At 42.7% G+C, this 24,700-nt stretch overlaps 1 protein-coding gene across 4 annotated transcripts in view; it reads right to left on the reverse strand.

Moving 5' to 3' along the window:
- Window positions 1–24,394, reverse strand: part of SPATS2L (spermatogenesis associated serine rich 2 like) — a 160,855-nt gene extending 136,461 nt beyond the window's left edge. The window contains exons 1-2 of one of the 4 annotated variants that reach the window (XM_025893937.2): window positions 24,282–24,394; window positions 2,721–2,770 (exon numbers count right to left, since the gene is read on the reverse strand). The gene's annotated coding sequence lies outside the window, so the exon portion shown is untranslated. Of the gene's footprint in view, window positions 1–2,720; window positions 2,771–23,746; window positions 23,988–24,072; window positions 24,212–24,281 lie in introns of those variants that run through there. The other 3 variants (XM_025893930.2, XM_025893953.2, XM_073880546.1) reach the window with 3 other exon arrangements.
- Between the last annotated feature and the right edge of the window lie 306 nt (window positions 24,395–24,700).

Here is a 24,700-nt window from a genome sequence, read left to right on the forward strand (position 1 = left end):
TGAATGATCTCCAAATGGACTGAATAAATGGAATATACTTAGATGACAATATTGTGGCACCAGCAAAATTGGCCTGCTCATCAGTCTCCCATTGTCTTACTGATAATGAACATGGTTAACGAACATTTATTATAGTGCCAGGTACTTTCTGCATATTAGTTCATATATGCAATGCTATTTGCATCCTCAAAACAATCCTCAAGGTAGGTACTATTATTCTTCCCAATTACAAAAGGAAATTGAGGTACAGAGAGGAAAGTAACTTGACCAAGGTCCATGGCAGTAAGTAGTCTAGTTAGGTACTAAACCCCAGCTTCCTGGTGTCTCAGTCCTACTCTACCACATTGCCTGGCAACATATTGGTTTTGTTGTTGTCACTGTTGGCATCTGATAACAACAAGAACAGTGCCTTAAAACCAGAGCAAAACGTGTGAACCAAGAGGAAGGGAAAAAAAAAAATCTATGTACATTTGTTTTGATTTATGAAAATTTTGTGAAAATGATTGTAACCAAGCAACCCTAACTCTGGGAGAACTAATTAAGAAATGAATTAAGGTATTCAATGCATACCCAAATTAGTCATCAGAGCTCAAAGATCTGGAGTTCTGGTCTGTATCCAGCTTTGGCACTTGCATCCAAAATAAACATGACCAGATAAGAACCACAAGCTCACAATTAAAGTGGATTTATAGGGCTTATGCGTCCACATGGGAGAGGCCTCTTCCTAACTGAATTCGGACACGTATTCAGTTATTGTGGGTTTCATTTGCCATCTCCCTACTCTTTTGTAACTGCTGGCAATAGGATTACGCTGAGGGAGAAATCATTTCAATCAGTGATGTGTGCAGAGCGAGCATAAAAAGATAAAGGAAAAGCCTTTGAACTGTAATTAGAAAATTCCTTAAGTGTGCTCATGTGACATGTTTGAGACTACGACCAACTGGCAAGGCAAGTTACGGAATGGATGTCCAATGTCACCGTCCTGGGATAAGCAGCCAGTAAAAGTAGTGTTCGGACATGCGATTAGAGTAATCTTTTGCAGGCCAAAACATTCCTGCTTCCCACCTCTAATATGATTAGTGACAGACAGCTGGAGGCGTCTCACTCTCCTGAAAAAAATATGATCAGAATTGTTTCCAATTGGTATATCTTTCCATCAAGCTGTTTGTTGCCTTCCAGCAGAATAATCAGAGTTTCTGATGATTTGGTACGTTCCAAGAAAACAGTAATTGATTGTGCCCTTGCTTGTCTGATGGAGAGGAGGCTGCCAGAATTTACATAGTAACTCTTTGGTTGCCTAACCCAAAGAAAAACTAAGCAGTGGGCACGTGTGTGTGTGTGTTTGTGTGTGTGTGTGTGTGAGAGAGAGAGAGAGAGAGAGAGAGAAAGAGAGAGAAAGAAAGAGAAGGAATCCGGCCAGTACTTTCCATTGCACGTGTGTGTGTGTGTGTGTGTGTGTGTGTGTGTGTGTGTGTGAGACAGAGAGAGAAAGAGAGAAAGAGAAGGAATCCAGCCAGTAGTTTCCATACTAATTCTCTTTGAACAGCTATAAACAAAGTGTTTTCAATGGTGATTCAGATTTCAGATATGAGGAAGTAAAATCATTCTATTCCTCTCATGGAAAACTACCAACTCCCACCAATGTTAATGGCTCTTTTCAAAAAAGTTACAGTTACTTACTACTAAAGTTTCAGGGTTACAGAAAGATCAAGTTGAGATTTAACATTCATGGAAATATTCAGGTGCAATGAGGCCTCATTCATTTGGACTACCTCAGCTTAGAATTTACAATCATTTGACAGTGTCCAGACCAGTGATGATCTTTTCACAATGAAGATATGGTTTGCTAAGTAAATGAATTTAAACAAGCAAGACTACTGGGGGAAAAAATAAAAATATTTCAGGTAAAGTATGATGAATCAAAAGTAACAACATGCTTTCTGTACAGCAAACACTTTTGATGAACCCATTCAAATACTAATAACTGATAACAATAATTACCATTTAATTGAATGTCCATCTTGTACAGTTCATATTGCATACATGAGCTAGAAATATCCCAACAACTCTGAGAGATGGTTAGAATTATCCCCATCTCAGAGAAGAGGAAACTGAGGCTCAGAGAAGCAGGTGACATGCAAATACCACATAATTACTAGGCAGATGAAGTAGGAAGAAAGCCAGGTTGTCTGGCTCAAAAGCCTATGCTCTTCCACTCGCACTCAACACTGAGTGAGCACTAAAGACTGAAAGTCAGACTTCTAGAGTCCCTGGAGCGAGTTCTTGAACAACAACAACAGCAGCAAAAATAGAATCACTGGAAGGAGGGATAGCCAGGCAGTCTGGCTCCAGAAATCATTCCTCTTTTCTGTAGAAAGGATGATTCCTTTCTACATCACAAGGGCATCTATAAAATACCTATTGGTATATTGAATTATTTTGCATGCATGAAACTACTCTGAACAAATGCACAGGAATGCTGATGGAGGTGGAGAAGGGGGATGCGGTGAGGCAGGAGCGCCTCGGGTCCGCAGCCTCTTCCCTGCACCCCATCACGAGTGACTTCAGTCTACACCCCTATAAACAAGAATGGGGGTTGAGACCCTGAGGAGCTGACAAAGGCTGTGATGAGGCCTCTGGGAGTCAGCTGCAGGTGCAGGGACAGCTGGCCATGGGCAATGGGAGAGAACACGGAGAAGGGAAGGAACATCTCTACTTACCCAAGAATCCACGGAGATATTCCTGAAAGCAGCCTGGATTCCGGTATGCTCTAGGAAAAAAGTAAATTTGGGAGGTCAGATCGCACATTTAGCAGCCACACCACCCTGTTCCATCACATCCCAGGCACAGGATCTGGAGTCAGGCAGACATGGAATTGGTCTTAACTATGACTTACTAGCTATTAGGCAGATTAACCTCTCTGTGCCTCAGTTTACTCAACTGTGAGATGGGGTATAATAACATCACCCTCCTCATAGAGCTGTTGAGAAGACTGGATAATATATAATTTGTGCCATGAATTCAAAAAACAATAGTGCTGTTTTACTAAGTACAATAGCTAACATTTACTGCTTAGAAAGTGCCTAGCTTTGCTCTAGGGCTTCAAATAGGCTAACTCTTCAATACCTTGAGGAAGGCACTATTGCCATTGGCATTTTGCAGCTGTAGAAAATGAGGCACTGAAGGTCAAATCACGTCTCATAAAAGTATACCGGGTAAGTGGTGGAGTGGGGACGTGGGACCATCTGGCCTCCGAAGCGGGGTGCTACACAGTGATATCCTGCCTAATTTATTACAAATAAATGTTAGCTACTGTTATTATTGCTGTTATTAATAGTCTCCTCTCCAAGAAATAGTTCTAGAATATTCCCAAAACCCCAGGGAGCTCACCATGTAGCTAGTCACCACTCAGGCACAGAGATAGATGCCAGGGTCCTAAGTCACTCACTAAGTCAACAATCTCTTCAAGTGTCCCTGAGATGCTCTGTTAGGCACTATGTGGGGCTGCAGGGGCTCTGGTCACTGATCCTGCAGTCAGATCAACCTCCATAAAGCAAATGGGGAATGACAACAAGGAGGAAGCATAGAAAGGGCAGGAGAGGATGTCGGGACACTGGATACTGTGCCCGGCTCTGGCATCAGCTCTCTTGCTGGCCTTTTCCCAGTCAGTTGACCTCTCTGGGTTTCATCTTTAAATGAGCAGACTGACCTGAGACCCTAATTTACAATCTATTCTGATTCTCTTTCAATCTGACTAACTTTCTCTCAATATCCATTTTTGAGAGAATATATTATAATTCTTCATTCATCCAACACACATTGACCGAACACAATGCCATGCACTGTGAACAGTGCTCAGGATATCAACACAAGACTTGGCCTACGCTCTGTAATTAGCTCTGGGAGCAGGATCAAGTCCTATCAAGGAAATCTTGGCAATCAGAAGACCAAGGAAGGTTGCAGACCCGAGGACAGCTGCACACGCCCATTCTGCCCTCTGAGTGGCCCCAGTGAATTCTGCACCAATCCAAAACCGGGGCCCCACACTGGGGGCGGGGGTGCCATGCTAAAATGATGGGGCAGATAACAATGTCTGTGAAAAACAAGGCAGAAACTAGACAACCAGTGAAATGCTTGGACTGAGGGTTAGGTTTGTTTTCTAAGAGTAATAGTGTTGTATGCAACAAACCAAAGAGATGAGAGCTCACTTGACACTTGACTTGACTTTCTTGACTTTATTAAGGTACACTAATGGCCACTTTGGTAGCAATCTTTTATGCATGTTCATGTGAGTGCACACGTGACTGCTTCTTTGAGAAACATTTACTTTGACACAAGATGCTACTGACTTTATTTAAAGATCAGTTCATCACCCTTAAACATGTTTCTTTCACAGAAACTCCTCGGAGGGGAATAATTCCATGAGTCTAATACTTCCATTAAAAAGAAATTGATTTTAAAATATGCTTTTCAAACTTCTGACAAAAACAATTTTTTGATTTTATGAACTAAAAAAGGCAAACAATCTTGTGGAGACAATGTAATAAATAACATGAGTTGTCAAATAAGCTATTAAACATTTATAGATAAAATTTTTAATACAGACTTTTAAACATGCCCCAGAATGTCCATCAATCTTTGATATGGGAGGAAGTAGAATTTTGGCAAAGTCTATCTCCTGCAACAATAGAAGTCAGCACAAGATGTTTACGGTTCTTAAAGAGAGCAATGATGGCATTCTTTGCAGGGTGGTTAAATATTTTCAGGATATAATTTTAGAAGGCAAAAAATGGGAGAACATTCAAAAAATGTATTATTTTGATAGGTATTCAGGTAAAGTACCCTGTGCATGGAAGTCTATAGAGAATTTGGTTCCTAAATTGGCCCTGAGTCCAAAAATGTTTTAAGCAACATTGTTGGAGTACAGGCATACATGTCAAAGAGGACAACTCTGAGGAACAATACTCTCTTGAATATATAAATTAGAGCTTTCTTAAGCTTGGAAAGAAAAAAAATTAAAAATTTCGTAGTGATTACCACTGGATGAAGAATTACGAGTGGTTTTTTTTTCCTTTTTCTTTATAATTTCTCTGCTTTCCAAACTTCCTATAATGAGCATGTGTTACTTTAACACTTTTTAAAAAAAATGTTTTTTTCAATCTCATGATATATTATGGAAAGTCACCTGATATAAAAAATGAAAAGGCTTTGGAATCAGACAAACTTGGGTTCAAAGCCCTTTCTGGTTTGGTGCCCCAGATAAGCTACTCAGCAGCCCCTGCTGCCCAAAAAACAGAAATAATAACACATGCCTTGAAGCCCCATTTTGTCTCCTAGAGGTGAGATATTGTAAGTGCTGAGCCCAGAGCAGGAGCCCAGTGAATGATAATCACTCTTCTCTCCGCAGTACACAAGGAAGGAAGGCCTCTCTGATAAGAGTAAATAAATTTGTTTGTGTTTATAAACTGACTTCAGGCCATCCTTTTATAGAAACACCAGGAGTTTTTAACAGGTAACTTTCAGAAATCTTCTAATAGTTAAAAAGTTCCGAAAAAGAAGTAGGAATGAGTTAATACCCTACTCTCCTTTCCCTCACAATTATTAGGACCCTACAGTCTACAATTCTTGGGTTCGCTTGCACCACTACTATGCTGCCATGTTCAGAAAGCCTCTGGTTGGGATGGGAGCTGGGGGAGGTTAAGGTTAAGGCAGACCCACTGGAGCACAGGGAAACCACAGCTACCACAATCAAGATCTTTTCCATCTTCTCATTCCTTGTGATTAACGTGAGCAAAATAAATTATGGGATTGCTTAAATGAGGGGTGAGGGACAAGATTTTTTTTTATGGCTTTTTTTTTTTTTTAATGCTAGCTATGTTGATGTTTTCATCCTATTCAGCTGAAGGTAGTTCAATCAGTTGGGTTTATGACAAAATATATGTACTCAACAAAATCTGGCTGTTGGGATATGTTGCCCTTGGATATATTTTGCTGTACCTTGACTACAGGAAGAAATATTGAGTTAACTGGCTTTAATATCAAGTCAGGTATTTGTTGACACGTGGAAATGAAAAATATCAAAGCCATGAAAAGCTTGATATATAGGGCAAGTCCCATTTCAGCTCCCTCCAAGGGGACTGTCCAAAGTCTTCTGCTGTATTGGAATTGTGTTCCAGTAATGCTTGCCCCAGTCACAGATAACATGAATTTTCATTATAATGGGATTTGCTACATAAATGAATATTGGTATAGATTTTTATGTAGTACAATTTATCATAGAAAGTACAGCAAAAAAAAAAATCATTATGTGTTTAACTTCTCCCTTTTCCCAACTCTGGAGGCATATCTTGCTTTCTACCAAAGATATGTAATGTTCTCTCCTTTTCAGTGTCTGATTACTCCTTATTCCTCACAGTGCCTAGTACAGAGTAGACAAGAAATAGCTGATGAAGAAATGAGCTGAATAAAATGTGGTACCAAAGCAAATGAGGGAAATTCAAAATAGTTTCCTGTGTAAGAGAAATAAATTTTAGAAATTGATTCAAAATGAGTATAGCAAGCAGGTTTAGCCATTCCCAGCTAGCATGCTCAGGTCATCCGGGGATCTGCAGGCCTTCAGGTGGCTCCCTATTGCTAAACGGTCATGGAGGCCTGTCTAAAATGTCCAGCACCCAGCTTACACACTCCCATCCCTGGGGAATACCACAGAGACACTTCAATCATTAATTGCCTGAAACACCTTCATAAGAGTCCTACAGCCCCTTCAGCCCTAGGGCAGCTGATGATCAAATTCTGTCCTTCTAAAGGACTGAGAGAAAGGACCTCCATGACCATCTTGGAGGCAATAAAAGGCAGAGAGGCTGGCCCACAGCAGCCCAGGGAAAGGGAGTCAGTGCAGCCCCAGGATTGGGAGTTACTTTCTTACAGTCAGACTCAGAAGTAGTTTCTGTGCCCTTAGCTAGGACATAATCAGGGCTGCGGGAAAAACCAAGAGAGACTTCTGAGGAGCTTGCTGGACATTGCCCAGTGTCAAAATTCTTAACCTCTTGTTCTCTTTTCTCTTCCCCTCCAGCAACAATGATTACTTTAATAATCCAAGAGTTTCCTATAATTTTTTATAAAGCAGTCTAGATGGAATATGTTTTTCTATCTTGTAGGTTTTTTTCTTAGAGCCTTTTTTTTATTGAAAGCTACAATAATGCATCAAATATAAAAATTTTGCTTCTATCTTGGAACAACATAATAGATCTAAATGCCTATTTTCACAAAGGTCTTGATTGTGTTCAAAGGAATTACCTATTGATGCCAAGGGCTTCCTTCCCTCATCAGAGGAATAAACCATGGGAATGAGCTTTGAGAGACTCCAAGCAAGGCACCAGGGGTTTACAGGGCAGAGAACAGGCCTATCCCATTATTATTGGATAAAGCATGAGCAGAGTTAGGAGGGTCTGGTGAGGTTAGCCCCAGGAGTGGTGTAGTTTTGCCTATATTTTACAAATATTCCCATTATCCATTTAAAAATATTTTAAATGGTAAATTGGCTTCTCCTCAAGAGGGATGACCTGTGGCCATCAATTAATAACTTGGAAACTCATCATAAAAGCACTTTTGAGTTAACCACATGGTTTGCTCAATAAATTTAATCCTTCATATGCCCTTTGCTTGTGCACTAGCCATTATCTTTGTATGACAGCTGAGGGAGCCGAGGGGCAGAGACAGTAAAGCACTTGGCCCCGGGTTAGACACCTACCAGCTCCGTTCAAGATGGAACCCACATCCTGAATCCAGTCTGCAGATTCATATCTAATTCTCTGTTCACAGTTACAACTACTCACCAGTTGTATACAGAGCCCAAATTTAACTTGTTGGGTCCTTTCCAGCTAAGACATCACCATGGGGGACATACTCTCAACAGGTCAAGTTGGTGGTCATGTTCTGTCAAGAGCCAAACTTTTTTGGTTACTGGGCTGTGGGCGACACTGTTTATCCCTTGCTAGAACTAAAATGGCTTAAGAAAAACTGGAGCAATTTTAAGGCAAGAATGTGTAAGCTCAAAGGCTATAAAAATTCAAGAACTCAAAACCAAAGATAGCTTGCTTTCTTTCTTTCTTCTTTTTTTTTTTTTTTTTAAAGCAAAGATAGCTTTCTTGACTAGACAATAGCTGGTTATAAAGTCTGCAACAAGTACCTTTTCAATGTGAAATTTTACTACTAGGATTTTTTTCGTTCATTTTTACTAAGAACTGAAGCCTACAAAATGACAAACCGGGATTACCCTATTAAAAGACAACTTGAATTGTTCCTTTGTTCTAAGAAACTGTGTTAGGTACTGACTGGCAATACCTACACCTTGATCTTCATATTAATTATGCATTTTTCCTACAAAATTGACTGCCACACTACATGCTGTAAGTCAGATTTGAGAGCTGCCAAGATAAATGTTCCGAATGGCTGACTTTTTAAAGACAACTTGTCAGTTCACCAAATAATTCTTTGGGGGTTTATCCCAGTATATTCTATGTCTCCCCCTATACCTATACCTTCAGCAAATATTGTAGCTCTTTCCTGATGTATCATTTATAGCTAAAGCTAAAGATTTTTCCTTTCAACCCCCAGTATAAAAGTAATGAAACTTACAATTCCTTTTGGCACCATCAATTTACTTTGGCTGTTATTATCACTTAATCCTATACTGATTTATGTAAAATATTCTGATTCCTAGGGAGAGAAGTAATCTTGGCCTAGTCCATACCACTAAAACAAAGACAACTTTTGTATTATTGACTAAATAAATGTTTTCTTCCCTGAGGTTTGCTTTCATCAAATCATCATATCGATGTTTTATTTCCTTTAGTTAACACCTTATTTTAATGAGGTTTGATTGCAAAACATATAAGAACATATGCACACAAGAGGCACTACATTGAGTAAGCCAAGAGTTCCAGCCAAGTGTCCTATCTTTTATGTGGTACCAAGTGACATTTTGTAAAAAGCACAATGGTAACTATTCATTCTGCCAGCCTTAAAAGGATAGGCATGAACTGCATGCCAGAATGGAAAAGCTTAAGCTTTGAAATCAGACAGCTGGCTTCAAATACCATCTCTACCACCACTATCTCTGTGACCTTGGGCAAACTACTTATCTCCCCTCAGAGCTTTTTCATCTGAAAAATGGGGGTAACGGATTTGCTTCAAATGGGCTGTGGAAGAAGTAAACAAGAATTTTGCTGTAAAAAACCTAGCATACAACCTGGTATATGAGTATACACTAAGAAATTGTTCTTTTTCCACCTATAAAATGCCATTAATGATTCATTTTGAATCTGTTGTCTATGCACAAAAAATGTAAAGGATATTAACACTGGGGTTCTTTATGATAGCAAAGAATGGGAAATGATCTAAGCATAGGGAAATGATTACATTAAGGTATAGTCATATATTAAAATATATGCAGTCATTCCAAATATTTTTCCAATAATATTTCACGACAAGGGAAATTGCTATCCTAGAATTTAAATGAGGAAAACAGACAAGAAAACCTGTATAAGAATAAGCTCACACTTACTGAGCATTCACTATGAGCCATGTACCATGCTATGCGCTTTACATGCATTATCTTATTAATTCTTACAATAAACCTATTAGATGCATACTATTATTATCCCCATTTTATCGAAAGAGAAACTGAAATTTTGATAGTTTGGGCAATTTACAGACACTACATAAGAAGCATAGCCAGGACTGGAATCTCGAACTGTCTGATTTCAAAGCCCTTTTATTTACTTTTTAAAGAAGATTTATTTATTTATTTATTTGAGAGAGAGAGAGGAAGAGAGTGTGTGAGAGCAGGTGTGGGGGGGAGGGGCAGATGGAGAGGGAGAGAATCCTCAAGCAGACTTCCCACTGAGCCTGACAAGGGGCTTGATCCCAGGACCCTGAGATCATGACTTGAGCCCAAATCAGGAGTTGGCTGCTTAACCGACTGAGCCACCCAGGCACCCCCAAAGGCCTTTTAAGTAGTATGTCACACTGATTCTTCCATACGAACTTCCTAGGTCTGCCAGGAGGCTAGTTTAAACACACAGAAACACACACAAATGTATGCAACACATGCATACTCAAAGCCACACACACATGCATACCTGGAAGGAAAACACACCAGATGCTAGCGATGACACTCTCTGAGTGGTGAAATTTTAGCTGACTTTTAATTATTTTTTATCCATTTCAGTATCTTTTCCAAATTCAATGAGTATGCGTTGTTTTTACAATCAGAAAAAAAAATTCAAAGAAGAAAATGAGAGTACTTTGCAGAATATAAAGTTTTATACAAATAGTAGTATCTTTACTTACAGATTTGAGTTCCTCAGTGCTACTGTTCTTTTAAATTATTTTTTCTTGCCACTGAGTCCAAGGTAAAAAGCATGTAAAAAACTATTTTGAATATGAGTACAACCAAATATAGTACAGGAAGAACCATATGTATATTTGACAGGCATTTGATATTAATACAAAAACTCAAAGAGCTTGTGTGTGTGTGGCGGGGGAACATCTTTTCAAATAATACAGAATTTTCCACTAAGGGAAAACACATCCATTAGTGACATGATGCCATCAGTGCATTCTCTGTCATGGTCATGTTAAGTGATACTGTCATGGAGCCATTTATGTAGACACCAGCACACTGTTTGGACATGCCTCAGCCTGATTACTGTCTATCCCAGAAGGTGTAAATATAATGATGTGTTGGAGTGACACCTAAGAAGTGATTTCCTGTCACACCACCAATTCATTTTCAGAGCAGTGATTCTATAAAGAGAACTGAATGATGTAAAAAAAAGCAATTCCTTTGAACCAAACAAGTTCACATGAATTGAACTTATAGACGAGGAATGAATTTATTTTACAAAATTGTTATTTTTAAATTAAACTAAAAATCAGATTATTTAGGTATGCTTTTAGTAAATTTTTCAAAAGAAAAACTGCTTAATACTATCTCAAAAGTGACTCCAAATTAATCGTTTTGCTTCATAATAGAGGTTCTATGATTGGCAATAAGTGGATCAACAACGATAGCATTACTAAGGCATTTGACTAAATATCTCCTGACTCTATCCTCTTAGACAGCCTGGGGTGAAGAAAGAAAACACAAGTGAAAGATTATCAAACTAGTCAAAAGAAAAAGAAAAAAAAACTAACAAAATTCACATATTGATGCCAAGTCTCTTGTAGAAAGTCACAGGGCTGTCCTGGTCGACATTTGATCAATGAGGGAGAAAGTACAATTCTCAAATGTGTAATTAATAAGTGAAAGAAGTACCACGAGTAAATTGAACTGAAAAAAAAATAGAATTCAAAAATGTCTTGTTAGAGAAGAAAAGTGATTTGACAAAAAGAGACAATATGTAACAAGGATAAATGTAAAATCATCTACACAGGGTCACACAATTAACCACACAAGTACAGAGTAAGGGAGACATGGCTTTGTAGTAGTTGTTTAAAAAAAGACTTGGAAATTTTATTTGACTTTGGAGGTAAACCAACAATGTGCTGCCCTAGATTTAAAATGGAGGCCGACAGAATATTTGACTAGATTAATAAAAGAAGGGTGCCCTGAAGGAATTTGTTTCCTACCACTTAGAGAACTCAGGGGGAGGGTGTTGAGTTCAAGATCCTTGCTTTTAAAATGGCATGGGCAGAGCAGAGGGTGACTAGAGGAGTGCTGACAGGATGGAAGATCTCAGCTGAAAGAGCTGGGACCACGTCTGCCTGAAAAGAGAAGGTCTAATAGCTGTGGTCAAATATTTGAAGAGCTACCACAAGAAAGTGCTACTCTGGGGTACCCCAAAGGATAAACGGAGGCAGATTTCATCAGTTATGTCTGCCTATGCTTCATCGTGGCAGCTGGCTGACTGGGATACTATGCACGGAATCCTGCATTTGGGGGAAACCTGAAAAAACCATAGCACCCACTATCCCTTTCCAACACACATTCTACGCTTCTAAATTCACATTAGTAACTTTCATGAAGACGGTCCTAGGGCATTTATGTAAGCAATATCTAAATATGCCTGCCTTGATAAATGAGAAATAACTATAAATTTAAACGCAATCTGGAAGAGTCCAGAAAGTGAAATTCTAACAAAGTTTGGAAATTATAAATTAATGTTGTCATGGCAACCTTAGTTGATATCATCCATTGCAGCTGAAACAGTTCTTGCTCTGGGACTATCAAAACAATAAATGGGTTTATATATTCAATGTCACAAACCAGCACTCAATAATATTTTTAATGCTTTTATTTTTAATTTTTGAGGCAGTTGATTTGCATTTTCTCCTTGAGTGTTCACTATTTTCACATGACACTATGGTGAGGCTATGGTATTACAGTGGGGTGGTCAATTGCATCAAGAGCTGAGGAAGTCCCTGGGAGCCCTGTGCATGCACTGAATCCAGTCCACCGTTCGGACTTCACAAGGGAAGTAAAAAGAAAGGACAAAGACTTTCTAGATCAGGACATTAGCAGCCACAATAGCCACCATAACATCTTCCACTTTTCCCCTAAAAATTGTAAGACTGCTCACATTCCTATAATAAACACTCATCGATCAGAAGTGGCGCTATGTCAGATCAGACTATCTCGCTGCTGCTCAGTTATGTATTAGCAATCGCTGTAATACATGAAAGTCAGCTCACACTGAGAAGAATATTGCCTCCAATCAAAACCATTCTTTCCTTAGTACACTAAAGCTTTTCCCCCTTCTTGTAAGCAACAAAGACTACAACAAAAGAACTTCCCAAACACCCACAGTTAAGGAAAGAACAGCTCCAACAAAATAAGTATGAGATCTGTCCCTGATGTCTAATTTGTCTATAAATCTTCCTTTTCAGGGTATTTTAGTGACTTTCTTTATTTGTATTTTATCAACAAAGAATAGAAATAGAAGTTTATTTTGATGGCAGCACACCTAGCTATTCAGAGATCCAAAAACTTGCTTTGTTTATTCTTATATTACCCTGGCAGAGGATGTGCACATGCCCTTTTTCCAGGCCTTCATGCCATATTCATAATCCCAGATGAATACTTGCACAAATGCAAACCATTAGGTAGGACTGGCCTTGAGCGAAACGTGAAGGCAACTTCCTTATGGTCCTTTTTCACCCCTGGATGGGTGAAATCTGGCCCCTTGCCCCAGATTGCTTATTTTCTTCCTTATTAGTCTCAGGGAAGCGTCCATCAAAGTATTCAATCTAAGGAGCATGTGTCCAGCACGTTTAAGTTACCAGTTCCCTAGCCTTTGCATTTTAGGCCCTAACAGCTACGCACTTGATATCTCATTTTATTTAGTCACAACAAAACACATAGGTACCACTGATTTCACTTCATATAAGAAAACTGAGATTCAGGAAGATTAAATAATTTAAATAATATAGAAAGCCAATTACAGAAATCAAAACCAAGTCTTTCAAGCACCAAACCTGTCCTCTTTTTTCTGATAAACCCTATTGACCTTAGGAAAGGGAACAGAGTTTGTATAATGCAGGCTTTCACGTGTTAGAGAGCAGGAAACAGAAGTTGTTGATATTTGAAGTGCCCTTTCGAGTAATACGGATTCTGAAATCACACCATGAAGGCTGCACCTTTCTCATCTACACATGAGACCAGCCTTCCCACTGGAGACAAAGAAGTGGATGTATCATAATTTAGGAAAAGCGGCCCTAACTTTGCCTTCTGTCTCTTCCCAAGTTGCACATAGGGTACAAATGGGACCCAGAGACCACTGGGGAAGCTCATTAGTAAGCAGTGTTTGGTGTCAGGGGTCTACAACCAGGTAACAGCCAGTATCCAGGCAAGCTGTCAAACTCACTGAGTTTCCTGCCCACTCCTAGCAGGTGTCAGTATTGAAGAAGCCTGGAAGGGAGTAGCAGGGACTTACCCTAGGGCTTGTAGCTCAGCAGTAAGACTACTGTCCTAAGAAGGCATGGAGATATATGATGCGTCCCTTAACCTAAGGCAATCTAGGTTTCCTACACAAAAACACAAAGCAGGGGCTTGGGAATGAGGGAGACAAAGTGAAACCTAGGGCACAAAGTGAAAAATGTGGTTACCCAAGAATGAAGAGAGTTATGGCTTCCTAGGTAAATTGCCTGGGCAAGGCAAACTGCAGGCCCAATCCCACGGAGAGTCCCTAAGCAACGTACGCAAGGGAGCTGGAACCCAGCAAAGGGCCTAAACTGGTCCCAGATCCTACAGATGGGAGGACAATAACCACACCGACTTGGTCGCCATTTTCTCAGGCCATTTTCTGTAGATATATGACTTTCAAACTTTTATTTTTAGCACATGAAACTCTCTCCTTATGAGAATCTTAGATACATGCCTAATATATAGACACAAGTAAAAACAACTGCTCAGGGGGATTCTTCCCTGAACCGAAGGGGGCTCGACAGAACAAAATCTGCAAATGACCAGGAGAGAAGGTGCTGAGTCACTCTGCCTATCATATCAGACTTCGCTGGAATCTGATCCTGCTAAATTTTTCTCATGATAGTCATGATTTCTTGCCAGCATCTCCAGGTTCCTCCCTCCTGCTCCAGCCCGATAAGCTCTGGTTTCCTACCACTGGTCGGCTTTTCCACTGTGAAAACATAAAGCTCTGCAGATCTCCTAGGACAAAACATAATATCTTCCGGGTCTTTCTGGCAGCCCATATGCCCTTCCTCCAAGCCTTTGGGGCCAACTGATCCACAGATTGCTGCCCTCGGTATCTCAAGTGCTCTACTAGCAATTGTTTGATGCACAATGACTCTGTGCCATACATATTGTTAAGGCTCAAGACCCACTGGTTCATTAGCTTGTTCAGAATCCTAGAGCTAGACAGTGGGGGAGCTGGGCCTTAGACCACCAGGCAGGATCAATGGCAGGATGGGGCATCTCAGAGACCTAGGCAAGGCTCTAGGTGCCACACATGTTGGCGGCTTCTCAGGAATGTGACTCCACTTGCCGTTCCCTTGCTCCTACTGTCTATCTCAAATCTTCCCTCTAGCACACAAGTATCCCTGCTTCCCACTCCGGACCGGGACTGGGCAGCCAAGGGAGACAGAGGTGTTTTAATCATGATTTCAGCATCATGCACATTGTATGTATGACTCCTGGCTGTAGCTTTCACAATCTGTCTCTTTGATTCTGAATCTTATCTAAAGCACTTTGTATCTCTAGATTTAAGAATGGAGCAACTGCTGCTTCTTTATACCTGTACGGCTGACTTAATCATTCAACAAGCTCATGGGCTTGGCTCATACAGGATGCATCTCCTGGGAACGAAGAGATACCCTATAACAATACTGTCCAACAGAACTATAATGCAAGCCACAGGCAATTTAAATTTTTCTAGTAGCCATGGTAAAAAAACAGGTAAAAATAAATATGTGAAATTAATTTTAAGAATATGTTTTATTTAAACTGCTATGTCCAGATTATTGTTTTAATATGTAGTCAATATTTTAATTTGTTAAATGAAATATTCTACATTCTTTTCATCCTGTAGAGTCTCTGAACTGTGATGTATTTTACTCTCACATCACATCTCAATTTGGACCAGCTGCATTTCAAGGGCTCGATAGCCACGTGTGGCTCGTGGCTGCCGTACTAGATAGGACAGTTCTAGAATCTCTTCTCTGTTCCCATCCTTCTTCTCATTTCTTTCCTGATAACAACTCATTTCCTCTAGTAGGGATGCCAGGGGCAGGGGCAGGGACTAAGATCATTAGAGAAGACTTTGATACACACACGAAGGGAGAGCCAAGATCACAAAGGAGCTTTTGTGCCATGCTAGGGAGCTTAGATTTTATCCTGGAGAAGCAGTGATTCTGCTGAAGGATTTTAAGCCACAGAGAGTCGTGATCAAATTTGCCTTTTAAAAGGCAGCAGTGTGGGGAATGGGTTGGAGGCAGGCCAGGCTGAAGGCAGAGAGACCAGTTATGAGGCCACTGAAGTAATCCTCAAGAGAAGTTATGAGGGCCTGAACCAAAGCAATAATGGTGGTAAGTGTTCTAGACAGGTGAGGGCAGATTCCAAAGAGTCTGAGAAAGATGGTTTCTACAGGGCTTGGTGATCAATGAAATGTAGGGGTTGAGGAAGAGGGAGGAATCTAGAACAACTCCCAGATTTAAAAATTGGTGAAGTGGGTTTCATTGATTGAGAGAGAATATACATTAGGAATATGCCATAAGGGGAAATCAGGAGAGAGGAGTAACTCAGAAAATAGGTGGGCCAAGTTTCAAGGAGCAGAGAGGGATCACTTAAGGCACAGAGGCCAAAAATTAGAAGAGAATCCTGGACAATGGACCTGCCGGTTTTTAAGATCAGAGGAGGCCATCATGAGAGGACGGGGCTGTGGGGGGCTGCAGAGAAAGGGGAGAAGGGGAGGTTCAGGTGCTGAGTAAGAACCTATCCTTCTAACGCCAGGAATGGGATGGACCAAGAGGGAAGGGGCCAGGGAGATTTTGGTTTTTTATAAAACACGAGGAGACTTATGCACGTTAATGCAGTGAAAGGAAAAGGTTGGTTGAGACCCTAAAGAAAAGAGAGATAATAGAGCAAGGTCCCTGAGGAAGCAAGAGGGGATGCTGTCTAGAAAGATTAGCCTCAGACTAAAGACAGTGAAGAAAAGGCGTGAGGAGGAAGAACCTACCATTTATAAGGGAGATATAACATTACCGTTGCAAAACCGTTTCTCCTTACTTAGAAATAGAAATGAAATATAATTATATAGGAAGGTTTTTTTAAACTAGTACTACATATCATGTATAAAATCAGATAAATGCCGAACACAGAAGTCACTCGTTTCCTGGAGCCCCAGATCTGTGGTCTTGGTATATTACCAAGCCTTTCCCCTACCTTTGGGCTTTACCTAAATCGCCTTGGTGACTCGGGAGAGCCACAGCGGGTCTTTATAGCTTGTGGCCTCTCTGGTTGGTCAGTGTCTGTGCTGAACTGATAGGTAAATATTTCGGTATCACCACGAATTATCTGGCAGAGTGGTGTAAGAAAAAAGCCCGGGCTTGGGGGGACCAGACACCAAACAGACTCCTCTGCCACTTATCAGCTCTGCAGATTCAATCAAGTTATGTAACTTCCCTGACTTCCGTGTCGCTCTCTTAAAAGGATACATAATCCTGACCTTGCAAGATCACTGTGAGGTTTAAATGAGATGATCAATAAGTGATACTTATTACGATGGTGATAATTGTATTCACTTTGTTCTGAATTTTTAGAATTGGGTGCCCCTGCTGATGAATTTGTGCTTTGCAACAATCAGCATCTTGATCCCTAAGGAGAATTAAACCACCAAACCTAGTGATGGGAAGGGCCCTAAATATCCTAACGGCCAGGGGTGCCTGGGTGGCTCAGCTGGTTAAGCGGCGGACTCTTGATTTCAGCTGAGGTCGTGTTCGCATGGGTCCTGAGATCGAGCCCCTCCTCGAGCCCCCCACTGGGCTCCACACTCAGAGTCTGCTTGAGGAATCTCTTCCTCCTCCTCTACCTTTCCCCCGACTCACTCTCACTTGCTCACTCTTTCTCTCAAATAAATAAATCTTTAAAAAATATATTAAAAATCCTAATGGCCATCCAATGTGTGTGTCCTTTCTTCATCACAGTATATATTCAGTCTCGGCCCTCAAATGCCTGACATCTGCTCTACGCCTAATCTGCTGCTCAACCTTTCTAGGCCTTGGTATTGCTCTTCGTAAAACGGGGGTAATAAGAGTATGTACTTCAGAGCACTGTTTTGGGGAAAAAAGGAGATAAGGCATGCATTTAAATGAGACACTGCCCGGTACAGCCTGTGCTTGAATACATTTTGTCATGGGGGGGCCTAGTCACCTCATGAAATAGCACAATCCATAATAGGACCACCTTTCTTAACACTGACCCCAAATCTGTCTCCCTGAAAGTTGTACCCATCTGACCTTGTTTTATAGTTCATGGGGGTAGTTCTACAGAATCAGAACCAGGGTTCTAGAGAACAGTATGTTTGCTCATTTGAGCTCTCCTAGGTGCACTGGGCAGTGTCTCACAGATGGCTGGGTCCTTGGGGCCAGACCTCTCCCTATGTATACTTCTATTAAAGTTTCAACCTTCAGCCATGTTTCCATAATGCAGGAGACCTTTTTCAGCATTCTGAGCAAGTTGGATGCTACCCAGGAAGGCACTGGTTATATTGCTTACAAGATTTATTTTGTGCTTTCTGTCATGGTCAGTTCAGCACTTGGCACCAAAAGTAATTATTGCAGGGATCTGTATATCCTTTATGTTTCATTACTGAACACCGTAGCCCACCAAGGCCCAGGAGAGCTCTGGCGGGGTTTCAGCTTAGCAGCCGGGGCAGCATCGCAGAGTGCTGATGTTTCAGTCGCAACTCAAGAATGCCTGCCCCGCACTAACCCCTCACCTCGCCACCATCCCCTCAGCCCTGTATTCCCAATGACAGCTGCTGACATCTTTTGATAAACAGCTCAGACAACCGCCACTTTAGAAAGATTCCCCACCGCCTCCCAGCAAAAGGAAATCTTCCCTTCTGAGCTCTTTTAGATCTTCATTTCCAGGATACACGTGTCATTTCTCCTGTTAAGACTATAAACTCCCTCCTGGCAAAAACAGTGTCTTGGATAAAGTGAGTCTAATTGAAAGTTTAAAGAACTGAATTTTGTCCTGAATACAATATGATGGGCGTGGCAACTCTCCCCTGTCTCACCTTTCATCCCTGGAGGGATCCCCAGATGATTTTTTTTTTTTAATTTACCAGTAAGTTTTAAAATGAAAAGGCTGGGCAGCCCCTGCAATACAGTCTGGGATTTTATGGCCGATTAGCTAAACTTGTATTTAACTGAGGACTCCAGTCTAATTGTTTTAGGTATAAAATGCTGGCATAAAGCCTGAATGCTTTTATTTTTACTCACTCCTGGGACCCATCACTCCACCTTAAAATAACGACAGCCTCCTTAATTCCAACTCACAACTGCCAGCCTCCATCATTATCTCGACTCTGGAAAATGCCGAGGCCTCAGAATCTCACAGCTGATGAATGGAGAGGCTGATTAGAACCACGGAAGAAAAATGGGAAAAAACTCCTTGACAGATGTCTCCTTCAAATGCCTGTCCCTTTTAGCCAATGTCAACATTAATTTCTATGTTAACAAATATTTATTGAGGTCATGACGAGGTGTCAAGCTGCAAGCGAGGCTCTAGAGACATAATGGTGAGCAGGACACAGGCAATATCAAAGCCCGTCATATAGAAAAAAACTCACCCTTACAGTTTATTGATTCTACTTGTATACTTATCAAGAGTTTGCTATGCCAAAGCCCTGTAGATGGTTCAAGGACAGCACGCAAGTTCCATTAGTGCCCTCAAGGAACTGGCAGTCTAGTTGGAAAAGCAAGAATGAAGCGCGCAATAGAATGGGAGAGTATCTGATGGTCTCAAGGGATGGTGCGGACATAAGGGCAGAAGAAGAAACCAATGAGTAACGTGATCAAGCTGACTTTAACTTGGAGATGGTTAGAGGAAAAAGGAAAAGGCGTTCTAAAAAGCAGAGCATGAAAAAAAGGGCACAAAGTCATCTTAGAAGGGCAGTGAGATCCAATTACCAGGAAGAGAAGGTTCATGTTGGAAAGAAGTAGAAAATAAAGTCAGTAAGTCAAATTTGGGCAAGACTGTGAAGTATATTACAACCTGGTTGAGAGGTGGGACTGAAGTGGGGCGGGGCATGGAAAGAATCTGAACTAGTAGAAAGAGGGCTGGCTTTAGAATGAGAGAAACCTGAGGTCAACACAGCCTTCCTGCAAGATAGTCCTTGGACAGGAGTTCTAAGGAGAAGAGTTTAGGAAGGCTGATGTGCTGGAAGCATGCAGAGTGGGGAGAACTCATTAACCAAGAGACCAAGATGTAGCCGGCTCCAGTCATACTAGAACAGTGATGGCCAAGGACCTGAGCTATCAGGCAGAATGAGGAATGTAGAGATGTGAGGACGGGCTCAGAGAAACTATTACAAACGAAAAGTTAACAGGCCTTGATGCACAGTTTTACTGAAGGAATGAAAGAGAGGAGTCAGGGATGGTCCCTGGGTCTCAAGTCTGAGTGATGAAGAGAATGCTGAATATCAAGAAAAGGGAAAGTCTTTTCATTGTGAAAGGAACAGGATTAGCAGAGAATATGAAGTTTGTTATCAGGCATGCAGCGTTTAGTCTGACAGCAGGACATCCACCATGAAAAGTCTATTAAACGGATGCATAAATGAGAACAGAGTTTGTGTTAGTACTAGAGATAAAAATGTATATGCTGTAAGAATAGATAACCATCACACTTAAGAGTATTTTATTAGAAAACAAAAATACTAGCTATTAAACAAAAATAATGAGTATGATATAAATAGTAGAGAGAAATACATCTTCATAGACTATGTTTCTTAGTTATAGTATTTAGGGGATCCTATCCATTACCACAACACTGAACGAATAAACTTCTGTAGAAATTCAACATATGGCCTATTTACATAAAAAGCATCACAACTCCAAATTAGCCATTTTGATGTGTCAAGGAAATAACACCTTCATAACAGACTACTTCAAAAAAGGAAAGAAAAAAGAAAGGTTTGTTTTTCTTCTATAATTATGTGTATTGGGTTTTTAACTGTTTGTATCATGAAAATCCCATTTTAATTGTGTGATTACACTCGAAGGCAGAACAGTGATGGAATGAATTGATTAGTTGAATTATGCACAATCATTCAGAAATCAATAAACAGACCCCATCGTTTAAATCTTTCCATATTATATATCTGCCCTCATGTTCTGTGCCATGCTGATAAAAGCAACTATTCTGTGTACAAAAATTGTAACAGCCATATGATTCCATTGTCAGAGTCAGGAAAGGGTCTACAGAAGATGATAGGGCAGTGACTAGGCAGTATCTATCTATTGCATACAAAACCCACTCCACTTTCATCATATGGCCAGACAGGTGGCAGTAGCTTGGATCTTACTATAAGCAAACAACTTCTTCCATTTCATCAAAACTGTAACCAAAAGTTCTTGTCCTGGCTCACACCATGAGATGCTGATTAAAACCGTGTAAAGATAACAGAAGAAAGACCACCAACATGCCTTTCACACATAAGCCATAAATGAATAGTCATTGCTAATGGCAGTACAATTCTACGGTCACAGACTGAGAAACTGATAGAAGTTAGAACCAAAAATGAGACATCTCTAAAGCTTAACTTCTTATGGCAAGTATTTCCATCTGCACGGCAAAATTGATCTATGAGATGCTTCCGACTGGCAGCACTTCAAAGACTGCAATGGTGTGGCCTAAGCATTTTCTTTCCCTGATCACTATGAAGTGGTAGAACAGCTTCATGAGCCCATAGATACCCATCCCCACAATGGCCACTTGAAAATCAGTGGGAGCACAGAAACAATCAATTTAAGACTTTCATCAGGGAGCTCCCTAAAACAACATGAATACAAAAGAAGTTTATCATCTTGCCTAAATTAGTATGTTAAACTAAGTTGACTCCTAGGAAATAATTTAATATTTTCAGAGGCAGGGATTAAAGAGAGAAAGAAAATTGGCAATATACTCCTCTCCCAGATGTTGAGTTTTTACCATCCTCTTAAATAGTCCCTGCATTCAAGTGATTTATATTTTTATGCAAATTATCTTTGGGGCTAGTCTAGTGTGTGTGTGTGTTTAAAGCCACACAGAGGGGCGCCTGGGTGGCTCAGTAGATTAAGCGTCTACCTTAGGCTCAGGTCATGATCCCAGGATCCTAAGATCCAGCCTTTAGGGCCTCCCTGCTCAGAGGGGAGTCTGCTTCTGCCTCTCCCTCTGCCCGTCCCCCCTGCTCATGCTCTCTCTCTCTCTCAAATAATATCTTTTTAAAAAATAAAGCCTCACAGATACAGAATTTGACATATTTTACCTTCTCTTCCTCCATAAAATAGGTTCTAACAAAGCTTGAGTTTAATCCACAACACTAATTAGAGACTGCAGCAATATTTGCCTTGTTCAAATAGAAATTCATTCCTAAAGTTGATTTTCCCCAAAGATCCAATAAATATTATCATACACAGATATTTTTAAGCAGTACAGTTACTTGATAAAACTGCCGCCATGCACACAGCACACTGCTCTCTAGTTAAGTGATAGTTTTATAAAGGCAATGAAATACTTATCCAGAAGGCCATCTTAGTCTTTATTTTCAGAGTATCTTTCACAATAATTGGATTTGTTACTTGAATATTGTTCGTTTTTTTCAGAATGAAGCAATTTCTGACTTCCTGTCCCTTCTTTTCCCTGCCATCTTGCCCATCTGCCTAACCTCTAGAAAACAAAAATCAATCAGAATGGCAATGAATTGTTCCTCTAAACTAAAACGGTATCATAAAGGTCACACGACAATACTCTTTCACATACTGGAATAAGCCTCTTCCTCTGCATAGTTTCTAAAATTTCAGAGACCTTTTTTCTCACTTTTGACAGGAATGGCGAAAGTTTTTAACATAACATTTAAATTTTGTTTAAAAAGCAAGTGAAAAATATTACACATAACATTTTATGTAAAGAGAGAGGCTGTGTTTGAAGTTCAAGGTTTTTCACTAGTTCTCGAGCTACAGATTCTGTAATAATACACTCAAAGGAAAACGCTGTACAGAAAGAATCTTTACAGTATCAGGTCTCCAAAACCTTGACATCCGCTAAAACCAGGACTGCTGGGAACTGAAAGCTCACGAAGTTCACCAACACACCCCCCCCAAGCCCCCCAAGATGGGAAGCCTCGGTCGCATCTCCGTCCAGGTGAAGTCTCAGCCCTTCACCTCCCACGTCTGCAGTAAGTATTAACAACCGAACAGAGTGCGAGCGAGCAGGGCCGATCTTCCGAGATACGCAAAGTCGAGTGTGCTGAGGGCGCGAACGCTCTCCGCGTCTCCGAAACAACCGCCGCCTTGGGCTGCAGTCCGCCGCCTGGTCTCGAGCCCCCGCCGCCTCCCGCGGACTCCCGGGTCCACCCGCCCAGACGCGGCGGCGCGACCGCTTCGTCCCGCGGTCCGGTCGCCCGGCGTCCAGCCGCATCACCCCTCCTGCCATCGCGGCGACTTCGCGGCTACTGGGGGCCACCGCATCCCGCTCCCGCCGGGCGCCGGGACGCGGTTGAGGGCGGGCTGGTCCCGGCTGAGGCGGGCAGCTCCGCGGCTCCCAGCGAGGGAGGCGGGCGGCAGTGGGTCTCACTCCGTTCCGCGAGTGGAAGGGGGCGCTCGCACCGGGGAGGGCAGGCGAGGGACCGCGGCCGATTCAGATCCGGGGCGGGCGGGTCCACGTCTGAGCGCGGCGGCCACACGCTCGCCCCAGGCGCGCAAATGTGCGCCCGACTCGGCGCCTCCTCCCACCCGCCCGCTCTTTCGCTCGCGCCGGCCTGAGAAAGGAAGGACGGTGACCTCCGCGTCCGGTCCGCGCCGCCAGCCCGCGTCGGCGCCGAGCGGGGGCCACACCCAGCGCCCCGGGGAGGCGGCGGGGGCTGGGCGGCCCAGGCTGCGGAACGCGCGGCCCGGGCCGAGCCTCCGTCCCGGCCGCCCAGGCCCCGCCGCGTCCGTCTGAGCCCCGCATCTCGGCCCCGGCCCGCCGTGCACGGAGGGAGGACGGGGGGTCCCGGACGGCGGCGGCCGGGAGTCCCGGGCTTACCTCTGTGCGGAGCGCCGGCCACTCTGTCCCGGGCCGGGGGACGGCGACCGGGGGCGCGGTCGCAGGGGGAGGCGCGGCGGCGGTGGCGGCTCCTGCGGCGCGGAGGGCGGGCGGAGCGGGAGCCGCTGCCTGGGCCGCGCGCGGTCCGGAGCTCGCCCCGTGCTGCCGGCGCTGGCGGCGGAGGGCGCAGCCACCTCGGCCCCCGGACTGGATTCCTTCACTGACACAACTCCGGATCGGCCCGCTCCACGCAGGGACACTCCCGCCCCTCGCAGCTGCCCCCGCCCGCCGGCCGGCCGGCCAGCCCGCCCCTCAGTGTCACTCACCCAGGCGCACACACCCCGAGCCGGCGCCCGTCGCTCCCGCTCGCACACACAGAGCTGCTCACGCCTCTCTCGGGTTTTGTATCCGCTCACACGCACGTTCTGACACGGATGCCTTCCCTCCACACGCCCTCCCTAGCTCCTTTTCCCACCCCACTTTCTAGAAGAATCCCCGTACGGCTTCCGCACTTTGCTTGTTGCCCCACACCTACCTCCTCGCCTTTCCCCAAACCACCACCTCACTTAAACTGCCCCTGCTATTCAAAGATTTTGTCACAACCCGCACGTGTGGCAGGAGAGTCGTCCTCCCACACGGGGGAGGATGAACTTTGCCCCTCCTCCCCCCATCCCCCACCCCAGCACTGTACGAATGCAGGATACTTCTCCTTTTAGAAGGTAGTAATGCTTTCTGGTGCAGAGCCAGGTTCGAAAATGTAAACAAAGATAGCCGATTTCGAAATGACCTGAAGAACTAGGCGCTTGAAAAGTACTGGGGCTCTGATCTGTGCTTAGAAACCTGGCTCACCCGGAGCGTTCCCGCCCCTCCCTTCGCTGCCTGTTCACAATGGGCTCCTGGAGGATGGGTTCCTCTAACGTGTATAAGAACCAAGTTCCATAGACACCTGGGCAT

This window comes from Callorhinus ursinus, unplaced genomic scaffold (genome assembly GCF_003265705.2).
Source record: "Callorhinus ursinus isolate GAN/ISIS: 27379988/994484 unplaced genomic scaffold, GSC_fseal_2.0 scaffold2, whole genome shotgun sequence".
NCBI lineage: Eukaryota > Metazoa > Chordata > Mammalia > Carnivora > Otariidae > Callorhinus > Callorhinus ursinus.